This window comes from Pelobates fuscus, chromosome 2 (assembly GCF_036172605.1).
Source record: "Pelobates fuscus isolate aPelFus1 chromosome 2, aPelFus1.pri, whole genome shotgun sequence".
NCBI lineage: Eukaryota > Metazoa > Chordata > Amphibia > Anura > Pelobatidae > Pelobates > Pelobates fuscus.
In genome coordinates, this window is record NC_086318.1 from 293,729,263 (window position 1) to 293,745,091 (window position 15,829).

Here is a 15,829-nt window from a genome sequence, read left to right on the forward strand (position 1 = left end):
AACCCGTGAGGGTTGTTGGTGGAATACTCTCTTCATGGATGATTGTGCTTTGTTCAAAGTGGTGTATACGTTTACATGCTTGTGTAACTCTTTAATATAGGGTTCTCCAAATAATAGACCCTTAGCCTTGGGGCCCAATTCTTTGGGTCCCAGGTCGGTTAGTTTGGCATCCATACGCAGCAGCACTGCTTTTCTACGCTCCATACAGAGGGATGTATTTGCATTGCCCAGCAGGCAAATGGAGCATAGTGCCCATTCTCTTATTACAGATGGGTCTAAAGGGCCCTCGTTAGTGAGGGCTTCATCAGCCAGTAGTAGAATTCTTGCCAGGGGCCCCAGGATATCTAACATCTTGTCCTGGGTGAGGCGTAGGCTGCATTTGGCTAGATATGTAAAGAGCAGTGAATCAATCTCCGGGGTCATAGCGACCTTGTCCGGCAAAGTAGGCCTAGGACATTCAGCTCTTAGGCGCTTGCGGACCTCCCGGTCTAGTGGTCTCCTGATCCAGAAATGGATATATTGGGAGAGATGATTTGGGAGTGACCATTCAGAAGACCGAGGATATCTGATCTGATGCGGGTCAAATAGGGGTTGACCCAGTGTATCCATAAAGGTTTCGGCGTCTTCTGAAGGATACTGTTCAGGTACTGAATCCTCCGTTGTGGGATCTCTTTTGAAATCTTGAGGGAAAGGTGCTCCTTTAAAAGATGTCACAGGCCAGTCCTCTTCGTCTTCAGAAGAGTGGCCAGCTTGCCATTCATCTAGGATGGCCAAGGGGTGTAAGTCGAAAGAGTCGTCTTCCTCCTCCGACAGAGTAGGTTGTATGGGATCTTTCTCTTTGGCGTCCGCCTGTTTTGGGCGTTTTGCCTGTTCTTTCTACTTGCGTTTGAGTGGTTCTGGCCAATCCCCTTCCCAATATCTTTTATTGGGTTTGGAAGGGTTCCTTTTTGTGGAATCTGAATCATCCGCATCTTCATCAGAAGGCGGGGGCTCAGACATTTTTGGATCTTTAGGCTCCATGGGCAGCACCCAAGCCAGGGCCTTTTCTAGTGAAGCGGCAACGGCCGCATTTATAATTGCTTGCAAGTTTTGGTCTTGGTTTGAAGCCTCCATAGCAACAGTGTTGGTACCTATGGGGCAGAATAGGCCAGCATTAGAATGTATTTTGAGGCCGTCTAGTATAACACAAAACTTTTTAAAAACATTTTAAAACAGTGCAAGCTGTAGCTGGGGGTCACCCAGTCTTGATAACCTCCGGGAGTAATTATTTCAGACCCGTGTAGAGGTATAGCGGCACAGACAAAGCGGGCCAATCATGGGCTGTATATTATAACAGCAATCATAAATTATATTTAGGGATTTACCCTCAAAATAATTCACAGTATTAATGTGATGAAAATTTGGCTGAATGGTATTGGGGTTATTCCCAACAATAGTATTGAAGTAGTTTAATATGAATTCAAGATATAAATAGTTGGTCCAAGTAGTACATTCAATTCACCACCAGGGGGAGTAGTATAAGCCAGTAACTCATGAAACTGAAATTACAGAGTGAGGCATCTCCAAGGAGAGTAAAGTAAAACCTACTCTGAGGTAATATTATTGAAGAATTCCCCTGATTTCTGATATTATAAAATGAAGAATTGTTATACAAAAATATATATCTATGTTGTCTGAAATATATAAATACTGCCGCAATGTGCAGTTAAAATGGCCGCCGTGCGGCTATTTGGGCTCCGATCGCGGCTCCAAGAAAATGGCCGCCGCGATCGCGCGCATGTGCACAAGGAAGAAAAACGTCCGTTTGGATCTCGCGGAGGTGTGTTAGATCCAAGATGGCCGCCGTGCGCAATCAGGGCCGCTGGAGGCGTTCTCCACGGCCCAGAAAGCCCGTGAAAAACGGGGCAGAATATGCCGACCGCAAACCGGACTGTTTAAAGGTTTTTAAAATGTAATACATTTTAATAAAATACACAAAACAGAAACAGAACTGTAAATGAGGGTATAAGAGTGAGTAAAAGAAAAGAAGGCAGCAATTAGAGAATAAGTTAAGAGAAAATTAGGGAAGATAAGATAAGGTAGGAACAAATACCTTAGAAATACGAAACCAAATATTATAGTTAAATTATGACAGAAACAGATAGGTAAGAATAAAGAATAAAACCACAGAAACCCACAGAAAGTAGGAGACAGTGGCACTCTGACCTGTACAGGTGTGAAGCAGCAAAGAAAGAGGAAGTGACGTCACAGGGAGGGACTTTTATACCATGTTATCTTTTTTCTGATTGGTTACCCTGTTACTAAGTAAAAAAGTGCTGCTGTGAAGCTTAAGTAAATAAAGTCTTAAGCAAATAAGAAGCCTCCTGTCATGTTATAAAATTCCACTACTTTTTCTCATTGTAACTCCATGAAATTACCCATGATGAATTGACCAAGACTCTTTTATAATATGTACCTGCAAGTGAAAAATTCAACTACTAACAAGTTATTTACCTGTCAAATCCTACTCTTAATATTGGCCCACCCTTTATATTATACATAACGTAACTATTAAATGTAGTATATATATTGTATATTCGGTATATACCTCTATATATTGCTGAATTTATATAGAATACACAGGATATATGGTGTATATATGTATGTTGTGCATGTAGAGTGTATATGGAATTTAAGCATAACAAGTATATATAGAGTATATAACCATTGTATGTAGTATATATATTGTATATTCGGTGTATATCTATGTACACTGCAGATTGTATATAGAATACACAGGATATATGGTGTATATATATATAGCGCATGTAGAATATATAGTGCATTTAAGCATAACAGGTATATAGAGTATATAATCTACATATACATGAGTATAGAGTTCAAACAATGTATCCAGCTAGTGTAGGGTTTTTATATCGAGTATATGACTAGAGTAAATGATTAGCATATAAGAGTTATATATTATTTGTGTATACAGTGTGTATGTGTAAACATTATTTTTAATATAGTGTTGCATAGTTACATAATACGTATTATGTGCACAGTTAAGTATTTAATGCATATAGATAGATATACATATTTTCGATGATAGCAAAGAGCAATTTTTATTTTTATTTTTTTTAATTAGGGATACATCATTTTGGTGAATGGAATGGAGATTTCATATCCAAACAACTGGACAACTGAAGAAAAAATTAAAGCCAGGATATGAGGAAATAAATTACAAATGGATCAGCAATACCAGAAGGAGCCACCAGAATCACAGCCACAGAAAATCTTGCAAAATCAAGGACTCCACTACAGCTTTAAATGGATGGAAATACATCACTACATTTTTGGACGCACAAACAACAGTACGACTCTTGAAAGAATGTTCCAGGCATACGTAGGGCAACAAACCAATTTAAAGGGACACTGTAAGCACCAGAACCACTACAGCTTAATGGAGAAACATTTGAATGCTTCATCTGTAAAGATAATTTTAGCCGGAGAGAATTGGCATCTGCAGTGAAAACAGAAACCGTCACATTATGGAACTAAAGCTAAGAAAATCTTATTTCTTTAAAAATGTAAAGTTTTTGTTAGGGTGGGGGGTGGGGGGGGGGGGATGGGTGGAGGGGATGGGGATAAATCTATATAGTGAGAAAAATGTTTGTATCCTTAATGTTAGAGTTTTTCTTTAAGTACATTTGATATGTTTTGACCACATATTAATGTTAATGTAAGTCTGATGGGGAGTTTTTTGGATGGCACCATTGTAGGGTCACATTATATTCTGGCAGAGTATTTAAAGCTATAATCTATTCATAGTATAAATGTAAGAACCAGTATTTATTTAGATGAATGTGAAACACTACTACTGTAGTAAAAAAACAACAACTACTATTGTTTGATATGAAATCAGTACCTGGGATCCATTTAGGAATCTATTAATCAATGCTACATTGATATCATTCATTGCAGATTGAGTGAGTGAGTGAGTGAGTGAGTGACTGTTAATAGACTGCACATTTTGCATGCTTGACACTGAAGCATTGACTTTCCCTGTGCAACAGAAAACCGTTTATGACATCATTTATAGCCACTGATATGAAACCAAAAGTAGTCATAGCAACATCAGAATGCTCAAATCAACTAGAGTTGTCTTGTTTACAGCTGGTGTCAAGGGCCAAGGAGGACAACCTAAAGCCAGGCTTGATGAAATGTTTAAAAACACCAATCAGAGGGTCCTACATGTTCATCAAAATCTGGGCCAAAGAGAGACTGGTGGATCAAGAAGAAGGGGAAGGATATTACGTGGATCCATTTTCAAGATGGTCTCATATATGAAGAGCTTAAGTGCGTTAAGGATGCGAGAAAGATTAGTAAGAGAAGGTAAGGAAAGTGCATTGTGGGTATTTCCCACCTTCTTAATTAAGAATATAATGCAGACTTTCCTTACTGCCTTGCTATATGGAGAATATAATTCTATAGAATTATGTATGTGTGTATACCGTTTACATTGTATATATAGTAAATATGTATAAAGTTAATTGAGAGTGTATATATATATATATATATTTATAAACTATAAAGAGTGTAAATACATAAAGTCAATGGTGTTAAAAGTGTATTTATGTGCATTAAAGAAATATTTATATATTGTAGAGAATATAGTGCATTTATGTATTTTTATTATATATATAGTTTAAAGTCTGCCAAAATTCAGAGTAGGGTTTGAGGGGTTAATAACAGTTTTTCTATGAATGAACCAATTTCAATGACATTACATACAATGAATGCTCAGCATATGAAGATTTGCTTGACTATGTACGGAAGATGACGTCTATTAAATGAGTTCCATTACCGCCGCACAAAGTTGGACGCTTTTGATTCACTTGTTCATTACAAAAGCGAATGTTAGAGACTCGGATTTATGCACGGATATTCTCCTTGATCTGCTCAAGTGTACGCGGCTTGTTAATATACACCAACAACTTCGGATATCCCCACAGGAAGTATTTAGCAGCTCAAAGGATGAAATTACCCATGATGAATTGACCAAGACTCTTTTATAATATGTACCTGCAATTGAAAAATTCAACTACTAACAAGTTATTTACCTGTCAAATCCTACTCTTAATATTGGCCCACCCTTTATATTATACATAACGTAACTATTGAATGTAGTATATATATTGTATATTCGGTGTATACCTCTATACATTGCAGATTGTATATAGAATACACAGGATATATGGTGTATATATGAGTATAGTGCCTGTAGAGTGTATAGTTCATTTAAGCATAACAAGAACATATAGAGTATATAACTATTGAATGTAGTATATATATTGTATAGTAGGTGTATACCTCTATAGATTTCAGATTGTATATAGAATAAACAGGATATATGGTGTATATATGTATATAGTGTATGTAGTGTTGTAGAGTGTACAGTGCATTTAAGCATAACAAGTATATACAGTGTATGTAACTATTGAATGTAGTATATATATTGTATATTTAGTGTATACCTTTGTACACTGCAGATTGTATATACAATACACAGGATATATGGTGTATATATGAGCATAGTGCATGTAGAGTGTGTAGTGCATTTAAGCATAACAAGTATATATAGCGTATTTAACTATTGAATGTAGTATATATATTGTATATTCGGTGTAAACCTCTATACATTGAAGATTGTATATAGAATACACAGGATATATGGTGTATATATGAGTATAGTGCCTGTAGAGTGTATAGTTCATTTATGCATAACAAGAACATATAGATTATATAACTATTGAATGTAGTATTTATATTGTATAGTAGGTGTATACCTCTATAGATTTCAGATTGTATATAGAATAAACAGGATATATGGTGTATATATGTATATAGTGTATGTAGTGTTTGTAGAGTGTATAGTGCATTTAAGCATAACAAGTATATACAGTGTATGTAACTATTGAATGTAGTATATATATTGTATATTTGGTGTATACCTGTGTACACTGCAGATTGTATATAGAATACACAGGATATATGGTGTATATATGAGCATAGTGCATGTAGAGTGTATAGTGCATTTAAGCATTGTAACGGACTGTAACGGACCGTTTCACACACTAGAGGATAAAACCCAGTTTAGGCGATAATCCCCTTTCCAGATGCACAGGCAGCTACTGCAAACACCATTCTCCCGACTGGAACCACACGAACACTGGAACAGCTGAACAAGAAAAGCAGACCTCGGCTTACACTCTTGGCAGTCAGCATACAATCCCATTCCCCCAAAGACCGAGACGACACATCGCTTTGAGGGTTAAGCAAGAACTCTGGACTGGGACACCCAGTCTGGCTTTTATTACAAACAAGTACATACAGGACACTCCCAGGGGGAGGATGAATTTAACCAATCACATGGATGTACCTCCCCCACATTTCCTCCCCTTAGATTAGCACTTAACATAATTATACCGTACACCCTTTTCCCCAATTCTTGGATGTACCCCAAATACATATGCTACACCTCCAAAACAGGTATCCCCTGATAGCCCTTATTCAGGGGGACAACATATCCAAGAATCAGGTCATTCGGATGAATGGTTCGGGAGATATGAGGTTCCAAAGATTTGACCGACCGCATGGGTAAAGTATCCGAAAACAGTTCCATGCATTTTGGCCCTGCGGTCGGTCACAAACAAGGGAATGAAAACAGACGAATTGCCTGTGTTATAGAGCCTGGAGAGGGTTTGAATGAATTCCCTTGTTTGTGGGGTTCTTTCTACCGAATGGCTGGTCATTCGGTAGTTTTTATACGAATTTCTGGAAGTATGGAGGGCTCAGCGGTGTTTGCCTAGTCAAGTGTCCGATTTTAGTTCCAGACACTCGACGGCAAAACACCGCTGTTCGGTAGTTTAAGATGGCCGCCGCCACGTGTTTGTTTCCCGAATGGCGGCCACCCAGAGGACAAAGAATACATTACACTGATTGCCAATTACCCGTTTGCAACATTGTTGCAAACGGTAATTTGAGGCACACTTAGTCCTGGGTGGTCTGGTTGTTCGGTAGTTTCCTCAATACAATGAATGGAGTAATTCTACCGAACAATCAGATGAATGCTGCATACATATCCCAGGTTAAACTGCATACAAAAATACATACATGACATTAAAATATTAAAGGCAGGATTACTGTACTACGCTCCACAGTCTTAAAGGTACAGTATCCCAAAAGTCCCCATAGATCCACGGATGGCCCTTAAAGGCCCAGTAGCAGTAATATACATTATTACATGCCCAAATATAGTTTTTCCAGTACAATATGTCCAGGGGCCGTAGTCGCAGGGCAGGAGGCTAGCAGCCAGGCCTCTCCAGTTCACAGTGGCGAAGCTGGTTTCGCCACACGGACCGTTTCACTTACAAGAGGATAAAACCTGTAACGGAATGCAGTATATTAGTCCACGATATCCGTTGGTATCCTCAGGAAATCCACAGTCAGAGCAGAAAGCACGGCAATATTCCCATTCCTCCCAATAACCGGACGAAACACAGTTTGGGAGTCAACTAACTTGCTTTATTCACAGACTTCCATATTTATGCAGTTCCCCTTGCAAGGGGTTTCCGTACAGATGTTACAGGGGATTTCTCCCATCAGGCATTGTAATTATCCCAACAGGCATTGCTGCACGAGAGGGATACTCCCACTAAAATGGACGATTAAGTGGATTATCCCCTCGTGGAGCAAAACCGACAATTTACACAGAAATCCATATTTTATACATTTTTACTCGCTTTTAGACGAATGACCGTTCGGTAGATAGCTGGGGTCGGCGGGCACATTTAGTGAGAATACCGCTCCGATCCCAGCTAAACTAACCGAACGCCGCACAAAATACGTTAAAACATTGAATTCGGTTTAAAAGTACCGAACATCTATGGGGAACAGAATGTGCCGAACGCGGAACTCCCGAACGCTCTGGAAGTCCAGCGGTGTTCGGATCATTGAGTAGCCGTTTTCAGTTCCAGGCTCTCGACGACCGAACACCGCTGCAGAGACAAAGGATCCAAGATGGCCGACCGCCGCATGGTCGGTAGCCGAACGACGGCCACCTAGGAGAGCCCTTAATTACCGATTGCAACATTGTTGCAATCGGTTAATTGATGCCACACGACTGGTGAGTGGGTGGTCTACCTGGGGAGCCCGCATTCGTATGGCGAACGGCCTGGATAGCCGTGTTTCATCAAACGAGAGGGATTTGTATGCTGGCAGCGTACGGCTGCCAGCATGCGAACGGCCATAATACGGTACATACACAGGTTAAAATATACAGTACATATTCAGCCTACAGACAACCTTTACTAACTACCGTCCAGAAGTGGCTAGGTTTGCCACAATGCTCCCCCAGAACCAAGCCGGCATACACAGTCTGATCCCAACGGATCGGCTTGGGGATGTCCGGGGGAGTACTCACAGATCACTTCTCGAGTTCAGTCTGTCTGGATAACCCGTCGGCGTTACCGTTTTGCTTTCCTGGGCGGTAATGGATGGTAAAGTCAAAGGGCTGCAGCGCCAAACTCCAGCGCAGCAGCCTGACATTGTCCCCAGACACACGGTTCAGCCACACCAACGGGTTGTGATCTGTGAGTAAGGAAAAAGGTTGTCCATACAAATACGGCTGTAACTTTTTAAGGGCCCACACCACGGCCAGGCATTCTTTCTCAATGGCGGTGTAGCTCACTTCACGAGGCAACAGCTTTCGGCTTAAGTAGGCTACGGGATGTTCTCCGCCATCGGCTCCCACTTGGCTCAGCACTGCCCCCAATCCAAACATTGAAGCGTCTGTGTGAACAAGAAATCTTTTAGTTGGATCAGGAGCAGTTAACACAGGAGCATTAGTTAGAGCTGTCTTGAGTTGTTGGAATGCCTGTTCACACTCTGGGGCCCAGACAACCAGTCGGGGAAGGTTCTTTTTGGTCAGGTCCATTAGGGGTTTGGCCAGGGTGCTGTAGTCGGGAACAAACTTCCTGTAATAGCCAGCCGTCCCTAGGAACGCCAGCACTTGAGTCTTAGTCCTGGGGGTAGGCCACTTGGCTACGGCCTCAATCTTGGCTGGCTCGGGTCTCTGCTGCCCACACCCTACTCGGTGTCCCAGATACTGCACCTCGGCCATACCTATGTGGCACTTACTAGGTTTTAACGTTAACCCAGCCTCCCCAATACGGTCTAAGATCGCCCCTATATGGCGTAGGTGATCTTCCCAGGTCTGGCTAAAGATGGCTATGTCATCTAAATAGGCACAGGCATACTCCTGAAAGCCGTCCAGTAGCCGATCTACCATCCGCTGAAAGGTAGCCGGAGCGTTTTTTCATTCCGAAAGGCATGACTTTGAACTGGTACAAGCCAAACGGAGTGACAAACGCCGACTTGGGGATGGCGTCATCGGCTAGAGGAATTTGCCAGTATCCCTTACACAAGTCAATGGTAGTGAGATACTGACCCCGTGCCATCTTATCTAACAGCTCGTCTATCCGGGGCATCGGGTAGGCATCAGACACCGTTTTGTCATTTAGCCTCCGGTAGTCGACGCAGAATCGGGTGGTGCCATCCTTTTAAGGCACCAGGACTACCGGCGATGCCCAGGGGCTATCGGAGGATTCGATAACCCCTAGCTGTAACATTTCGTCTAATTCGGCTTTCATATGGGTCCGGACTGATTCCGGAACCCTATATGGAGCCTGTCGCATAGGTAGCTGTCCCGGGGTTTCTACTCGGTGGGTGGCTAGCGGAGTGTACCCAGATAAATTAGAGAAGGTAGCCCCTTTAGCTACAATCAGCGCTTGTACCTGGGCACGCTCATGGGCGCTTAGCCGCTCCCCCAGCTGAACTCCCCTGGAGGGCTCTATCGGTTCTTCTGGTTCTAGTAGGTCAGGTAGGGGCAGGTTCTCCTGATCTTCTAAGGAGGAGGCACAGATCGCCGTCACATCTTCTATTCTCTCATGGTAGGGTTTGAGCATGTTCACGTGGAGCATGCGTCTCTTCCCTACCCCTGAGCAGGGGCCAATCACATAGGTAGTGTCGCATCGCTGCTCCACTACCTGGTATGGGCCTTGCCAGATGGCCTGCAGCTTGTCTGTGTGGATGGGTTTTAAAATTAACACCTTCTGTCCCACCTGAAAGCTGCGGTCCCTGGCTCCTCTATCGTACCAGCGCCGCTGGCGTTGCTGAGCCGCCTGGAGGTTGGTGTGCACAGCCTGAGTCAGCGCCTCCAGACGGTCTCTGAACTCCAGTACGTAGGATACAATAGGGGTTTCGTTAGTAGTACTCTCTCCCTCCCAGTGTTCCCTAATCAAGTTCATGGGTCCCCGCACCCTCCTCCCAAATAGTAACTCAAACGGGGAGAATCCTGTCGACTCCTGGGGAACCTCTCTATACGCAAAGAGTAGGTGAGGCAGGAACCTCTCCCAATCTTTGTGGGTCTCCCCGAACGTCCGAAGCATCTGCTTCAGCGTCCCGTTGAACCTCTCACATAGTCCATTGGACTGGGGGTGGTAGGCGGAATTGACTATTGGCTTAATGCCACATACCTTCCACATATGTTGGGTGACCTCGGCAGTAAATTGGGTGCCCCTGTCCGATATTATCTCTTGGGGAAACCCTACCCTGGAGAACACTTTCATTAAGGCTTCAGCTACGGTCTCAGCATGAATGTTAGTGAGGGCCACAGCCTCGGGGTACCTGGTGGCGTAGTCCACTACAGTTAAAATGTACTTTTTGCCAGAGGGACTGGGTTTTGGCAGGGGTCCTACTATGTCTACAGCTACCCTGCTGAAGGGCTCTGCGATAATGGGTAGGGGACATAGCTTGGCCTTGTGGCGATCCCCTTGTTTCCCTACTCGCTGGCAGACGTCGCAGGAGGTGCAATACTGCCGCACATCCTGAGAGATTCCGGGCCAGAAAAAGGCATGCGTTAAGCGGTATCTGGTACGGGTCATCCCTAGGTGTCCTGACAAGGGGATATCATGAGCGATTCTAAGTAGCTCCTGCCTATACTTCTGCGGTACCACTAACTGTTTGTTAGTCAAGGTGACAGCCCCCCCCACGTCTTTTGCCGTGACACGGTATAATAACCCTTTCTCCCACGTATACCGCTCCCCCTCTAGCCCTGCTTGGTCAGCTTGTGCCCAGTCCCTATATACTTGTAGGGTGGGGTCTGTCTGGACTTCGGTTGCAAAGGTAGTCGGGGTATCCCAGGACATGGAAGTCGGTTGGGGGTCATGGCCTCTTACCTGAGCCTCAGAGTGTATCGGTGTAGCCGTGGTGCGAGCCTGTTGTCATGTGGTTACGGGATGGGCCTCCTGGTATGGAGCCTGGGGAATAAAAGCGGAAGTCATCTGGCCCAAGTCATTCCCCAGTACAACATCTGCGGGTAAATTTTGCATAAGCCCCACTTCCACAGTTCCCTCTCCCACACCCCAATCCAAATGTACCTTGGCAGTGGGTAGCCGGTATACTGCTCCCCCTGCCACCCGTACTGCCACTGATCCGCCAGTGTGGGTTGCGCCTGTTACCAAATGCGGTGCAACCAAAGTTAGAGTGGCTCCCGAATCCCGGAGCCCTTGTACCTCCTTCCCCTCCAGGGTCACTAGCTGCCGATGATGTTGTCGGTTGTCGGTGGCTCGGACCGACATTACTTCGTGGAGCACCCCTAGAGGTTCCTCGATTTGAGCGCTCAGCATTTCCTGGGTGGCTGGTGCTACCTGGTAGTGATGCGCAGCAGCCCTTGGTGTCAAATTTTGTCGCACCTGGTTCCAAGCTTGTCGGCTCCGGTTCTGTGTACACTCACGAGAAATATGCCCCCACTGCTTGCAGGTGTGACACTGAATGTTAGCCCGGCCATTGTATCGAGAAGGGGGTGGTGGATTATTCAGTGCTGGCCTGGACAGGGGTACTGTGGGGCCGGTAGGAGAAAAAGTATTGGGTGGCCCGGTAATCCGAGGGAGAGTCTTATTTTGGAGTCCGTGATGCCTCCTGGCATCAAAATGCTGATCCGCCAATCTAGCGGCTTCTGGTAGGGTGAGTGGTTTACGATCCCTCACCCATTCTTGTGCTTCTGGGGACAAACCATTAAAGAACTGCTCCAGCAGCATTAACTGCCGCAACTCTTCCATGTTAGTAGCGTTGCTGGCTTGTATCCAGCCTTGCGATGCTTGATCCAGCTTGTGCGCCCACTCTGCATGAGAATCTTTCTCAGGTTTGCGCAAGCCCCTGAACTTGCGCCGGTACGCCTATGGGGTAATGGCATACCTCTCCAAGATCGCCCTCTTTACTTTAGGGTAATCTTTGCTGTCCTCTCGGGGCACAGCGCGGTAGGCTTCAGCTGCCCTACCCGATAATTTGCCTGCCAGTAGGGGTACCCATACTGCGGGTTCCAAGTCATGCAAATCGCACAGCCTCTCGAAATCCTGTAAATACCCGTCGATCTCGTCCTTTTCTTCGCAAAACGCTTTAAATGCGTGATGTGGGACTTTGGGTTTTACCGGTCCGTATATGGAGGCAGTAACAGACTCTGCCCTAGGCGGTGTCTCTGGTGTGCTGGTTGCCATCAGATAATCATGCACATCTGATATCAGCACGGTCAATATTTCCAATGGTACTGGCTGTGGCAGAAACGCCAACCTGGTTCTTAGCTCTTTCTGGTATGGGGTCTCTTCCACGGCTGGTGGAGGTGTAGCGCTGTGTGCTCTGTCTTCTTCCATCAGTTCAGCGATCAGCACAGCTTTAGATTTGTTGCTGGCTATCTTACCCCTGGCTTCCAGTAGCTCTTTTAAAGTCTGCCGTTTCAGTATGGTGTAATCAATCTCCATACGAATTGCCCTTGCTTTCCTTGTTCGGTAGTTTCCAGTTTACACGAACACTGCTTTTTCGGCTGTAAGGTTCGGATCCCGTCGCTTGCCACCAATTGTAACGGAATGCAGTATATTAGTCCACGATATCCGTTGGTATCCTCAGGAAATCCACAGTCAGAGCAGGAAGCACGGCAATATTCCCAATCCTCCCAATAACCGGACGAAACACAGTTTGGGAGTCAACTAACTTGCTTTATTCACAGACTTCCATATTTATGCAGTTCCCCTTGCAAGGGGTTTCCGTACAGATGTTACAGGGGATTTCTCCCATCAGGCATTGTAATTATCCCAACAGGCATTGCTGCACGAGAGGGATACTCCCACTAAAATGGACGATTAAGTGGATTATCCCCTCGTGGAGCAAAACCGACAATTTACACAGAAATCCATATTTTATACATTTTTACTCGCTTTTAGACGAATGACCATTCGGTAGATAGCTGGGGTCGGCGGGCACATTTAGTGAGAATACCGCTCCGATCCCAGCTAAACTAACCGAACGCCGCACAAAATACGTTAAAACATTGAATTCGGTTTAAAAGTACCGAACATCTATGGGGAACAGAATGTGCCGAACGCGGAACTCCCGAACGCTCTGGAAGTCCAGCGGTGTTCAGATCATTGAGTAGCCGTTTTCAGTTCTAGGCTCTCGACGACCGAACACCGCTGCAGAGACAAAGGATCCAAGATGGCCGACCGCCGCATGGTCAGTAGCCGAACGACGGCCACCTAGGAGAGCCCTTAATTACCGATTGCAACATTGTTGCAATCGGTTAATTGATGCCACACAACTGGTGAGTGGGTGGTCTACCTGGGGAGCCCGCATTCGTATGGCGAACGGCCTGGATAGCCGTGTTTCGTCAAACGAGAGGGATTTGTATGCTGGCAGCGTACGGCTGCCAGCATGCGAACGGCCATAATACGGTACATACACAGGTTAAAATATACAGTACATATTCAGCCTACAGACAACCTTTACTAACTACCGTCCAGAAGTGGCTAGGTTTGCCACAAAACCCAGTTTAGGCGATATCCGCCTTTTCCATAGTCTAGCAAGCACCAATCTCCCGGACTGCAAACTGTACAAATTCTGGAAACTCCCGAACTGGAAACACACGAATCCTGGAGTAGCTGAACAGGAAAAGCATATAATCCGCTTACACTCCTGGCAGTCAGCATACAATCCAATTCCCCCAAAAACGAGACGACACATCGGTTTGAGGGTCAAGCAGAATCTCAGGACTGGCACATCCAGCCTGGCTTTTATTACACTTACAGGCAAACACCCAGGGGGAGGCATAAAATAACCAATGACATAGATGTTACCTCCCACACATCCCCTCCCCTTAGTGTGACACATAATCCCATTATTCATACAGTTTAAAATATACTTTTTACACCATATTTATAACTTCAAAACCATACATCACATTCACACAAAATTGCATATCCACAATCAATCCATTCAGGGGAACAACATATTAAAACATGGAATGGATCAGACCAGGGTTTCAAAAGTTAGTAAAGTATCTTTTGTTCCCCCTGGCTGGCAGTATTTTAATCAAACAGTAAAACAGCAAACAGTAAAAGTAAAAACATCCCCACAATGCACCCTGGCTTCCTCCCTTCTGCCCTGGAGATAATTGGAGAAGTAATCCAATTACCTCCCAGCACAGAGACAGACTCCATTGAGCACATGGGGACACAAAGACAGTAAAACACTTTAAAATACATAAATTCACATTTTACACATAACACACAGACATTTCACCTATCCCCAGATAGCTGGGATCTGCGCGCAGAAAACTACCGAATAGCACGCAGATCCTACTCACACAGTTCACTTGCCATGGAGCCAAAGTCTTTAACTACACGAATGGGCTCCATGGCATAGCTATCTGGGTTAACACATTCACATAAAGTCTGGTCCATAGTCCAAAGGCAAGAGGCGGGCAAGCAGCCCCCTCCAAGGACACGTGGCGAGGTCGGTTTCGCCACACTTCTCCCCTTTACCCCCCAGACTAACAGGGTATCTGACCTCCTGCCGGTCAGTGCCCTGGTTAGTCCAGCAACCCACCCACAAAGCACAAACAGCAGTACCTCCCACCCACAATAAATGTTTACTCCACCTGGATAAAGTAGCAACTTGTCCAGGTCCAGGTTCCTCACCATGGCTGTGCGGGGAGCTGGTAGACTGCCTTGGTGGGTTGCTGAGTGGGCAGAGACCAGCGGCACTCTGCCCTGGTGCCAGCGCTACCACTGAAGTAGCCTGTTTGGAGCCTGGTTGTGGGAGGGGGAGACCGACCGTCTCCCCTCTGGGTACACAGCTCTGTGGCTGGGGGACAGGACCGACCGTCCCTACCCCTTGTGCTGTAAGTGCAGAGACTACGGTCCCATCTGCACAGTTGTGGGGCTTAACATCTCCCCTTGGTGGGTTAGGCTGCCACTGGAGAGAGGGTGTAACAAGCTCCTCTCTCTGGACGGTAAACTGCCGCTGGGGAGAGGGGTTAGCAGGCTCCTCTCCCTGCCACTCTCTCTGCTGGTGGAAAGGGGGACCAGCTGTCTCCCCTTTCATTCCCTTGTCCTGCTGCTGGGGTGCGAGACTGACGGTCTCTGTTCCCTGCAGGACACTCAGTCACTGGGGAGGAAGGACGACACCTTCAGCTCCCTGGGACACACACTGCCGCAGGGGAGGAAGGACGGCACCTTCTGCTCCCTGGGGTACACACTGCCGCTGGGGAGGAAGGACGGCACCTTCTGCTCCCTGGGTTACACACTGCCGCTGGGGAGGAAGGACGACACCTTCTGCTCCCTGGGATACACACTGCCACTGGGGAGGAAGGACGATACCTTCTGCTCCCTGGGACACACACTGCCGCTGGGGAGGAAGGGCGGCACCTTCTGCTCCATGGGGTACACACTGCCGCTGG